The 2,792-nt window shown below is 56.8% G+C and overlaps 1 protein-coding gene across 2 annotated transcripts in view; it reads right to left on the reverse strand.

Moving 5' to 3' along the window:
• The window catches only part of IFNAR2 (interferon alpha and beta receptor subunit 2), a 30,651-nt gene extending 27,962 nt beyond the window's left edge, over window positions 1–2,689 (reverse strand). For both annotated transcript variants that reach the window (XM_019420223.2, XM_019420221.2), the window contains exon 1: window positions 2,489–2,689. The gene's annotated coding sequence lies outside the window, so the exon portion shown is untranslated. The remainder of the gene's footprint in view (window positions 1–2,488) is intronic.
• Window positions 2,690–2,792: the final 103 nt, after the last annotated feature.

The raw sequence follows: 2,792 nt of genomic DNA on the forward strand, positions 1-2,792 counted from the left end.
TCCGCCACCCCCTCCCCTAGCTGACAATCCCCATCTCACTGCCTCTGACCACTGCCCCTTGCTCAGAAGGCCCTGTTTGCTTCTTTCCTGTGTATTAGGGAGCCTTTTTAAGATTGTTGTTGACTTACCAGGAAAGTTTCTGGTGGATGGGTACATTCAAATTAAAAAAAAAATTTTTTTTAAAACCCTCAGCATTAGAACAAGAATGATGCTTAAGCGTCTCTCTCCTATGTACCCTGGCTTATGGGGAAACTAAGTGCCCTCGTTTTCCTGCTGGCTCCAGAGACAATGTTCAGTGGCTCTCAACTGCTCCCTTCTACATTTCTCTCTCTTTTTTCTCTTCTTTGGACTTCTCATGACTGTTACTAAAGCCCACCTGCTCTCCCAGGGAACTACTGTTCTCTTATTCTTCCCAGATCGTGTGCCATTTAGAACATGCAGACAGACAGACAGACAGCCCTCAAGGAACTTGCTGCCTCCAGTCCCCTGGTGGAGAACATAACAGTCTTTTCTTCTATCTGGCCTGACGCCTGGCATATCATTGGTCGTCAGGGAGTCATGAATGTCTCCGAGGTTTCATTCTCGTTAGGAATGAAGAGTCCTCAGGGAAAGTACTGTCAGGCTCTGCTTTCGTGCAGATTACCTTTTACAGATTATAAAATGTGCATTTCTTTCTGACATCCAAACCCCTCCGAAATCAGAATGCATGGTTTTTTTTTTTTTTCTTACTTGGTTACATAAAAGCGCATCCTACACTCAGTGGCATTTAGGTTTAGTAAAATAGGATGACTGGTAGCCAAGAATATATATGCCGCTGGCTCTTTAATAGGTCGAGGGTTTATCAATATAATGGGAAAATGAGTTCACCAGGGCTCTGTGTGCAAGTAGGAGGGATGAGGTAAGTTTCACTTCTAGGGGAGTCTGGGTGGCTCAGTCGGGTAAGCCTAACTTGGGCTCAGGTCATGATCTCACCGTTAGTGAGTTCGGGCCTCGCGTGGGGCTCTCTGCTGACGGCTCAGAGCCTGAAGCCTGCTTTGGATTCTGTGTCTCCCTCTCTCTCTCTCCCCCTCCCCCACTTGTGCCCGCGTGTGCTCTCTCTCTAAAAACGAACAGCCATTAAAAAAAAAAAAAAAGTTTCACTTCTAAGACTACTTGTGGGGCTGTGCTTCTCCTAAAATGTTTTTAGACAAAGCACCAGGAACCCAATTTCGGGCACATTTTAACTTTTTAAATAAATACAGGAGGAATTTGAGAGGAAATACAGCTAAGACCAAAAGGGCCGTGCAGATTTTTGATAATTTAAAATGAAAAACCAGCTTGTGCACTACAGAACTTAAAAAGTTCAAGCCATTTCCTGGAACAAACGGGTCAAACTTTATCAACGTGCGCATATTGCTAGGAAATTTTAAAAGATGTTTTCTTCAGAGCCCATCTTGGTGTGGCTTCCCCTTCTGAACCCCTTTGCTCCCCAAACCCGAACAGTTCGTGGCGGGGGGGGGGGGCGGGGGAGGGTGCTTAGAAACCTCGCCAAGGTGTGGGGCAGGGGGCGGCCTGAGGGTCTTAGTCCCCGGGGGACAGTCAGTAGGACGCCTCCAGGGCTCCCGGAGTCTGCACCTCCCGGCGGGCTCGTCTGGCTCCGATCAGAGCCCTCTGGCGCGTCATACTAGCTTCTAAGCCCTCTTCCCAAACAAAAGCAAGGACATCAAACAAATACTAAAAGAAAAAAAAAAAAAAAATGAGGCGGGGTGTCTAGAGTCTTTCAACAACGCCGCCGCTCACCTCCTAAGCGTGTTGAGGAATCGAACTTCTAACTGCACAGAACTGGCTGATCTCTCCGGGTTGAACTCCAGTATCGATTCGAACCGGGTTCCCCTAATTCCCCGGCCCCTCCCCACCCCCCGCAGCGAGCCCGCTCCTCTGTCTCCCCGCCCTCTCCTTCTCCCAGCTTCCAAGCGGTGAGTCTCGAAGGGCGCCGGACACGCCACCCCCGTCGCCCCTCGGTGACCCTCTCCCGCTAGGCCACAAAGGCTGGTTAATTCCAGGGGTTCTCTTGGGGGGGTGGGGGATGGAACTCGAGGCCCGAGAGGGTAGCCCAGTTTCGCAAGGCCGGTGGACCTTGAGGCGTGTGACCCTCACACTTCACCACGGCTCACATCTTGCAGCCGCGAGTGCCCGGGTGTCCCCGGCGCCGTTGGTGGGAAAGTGGGGCGCAGGGCCGGGTGCAAAGAAGGCTCCCGGGGGCGGCGAGGAACAGACGACGCGGGGCACAGCGGCCGGGGCCTGGCACGCCCTGCGCGGCGGCGGGGGGCTGGGGGGGGGGGGGTGGGGAGCCGGGAACCCGGCGAGAGGAGGAGGAGGAGCAGGAGGAGGAGCCGGGGCGGGCGAGGAGCGTGCAGGGATTCCGGGAAGCGGCTGCAGGGTAGCGGCGTTTGCCGGGAGGTCAGGCGCACCCGCGGTCCCCATCCCTCGACCCCGCCAGCCCGTTTACCTCGGCAGGGTCGCCTCGCCTCTCCCCGCGGGGGTGCCGGCCTCCGAGCCAGCCCCTGCGGCCGGCGTCCTCGCACCTCCGGACCCGGCTCGGGAGCCCCGCGGCCCGGATGCGCGCTGCGGGCGGCCCCGGCGGCGGTGACGGCCGGCGCCGGCGGGCCGAGGGGCTGCCCGCAGACTCCGCCGGGGGAAGACACCGGGGTCGATCCGCGGGGTGGCGAAAGTCCCCGCGCTGGGTACGCGCGCCGAGCGCCGGCCTCCGGCCGCTAGGGGAGGTGGAGCGCGCGGGCCGGGGGCGGAGCCCG

The sequence above is a fragment of the Panthera pardus genome, unplaced genomic scaffold (genome assembly GCF_024362965.1).
Source record: "Panthera pardus isolate Hobbes unplaced genomic scaffold, ASM2436296v1 HiC_scaffold_16, whole genome shotgun sequence".
Taxonomy (NCBI): domain Eukaryota; kingdom Metazoa; phylum Chordata; class Mammalia; order Carnivora; family Felidae; genus Panthera; species Panthera pardus.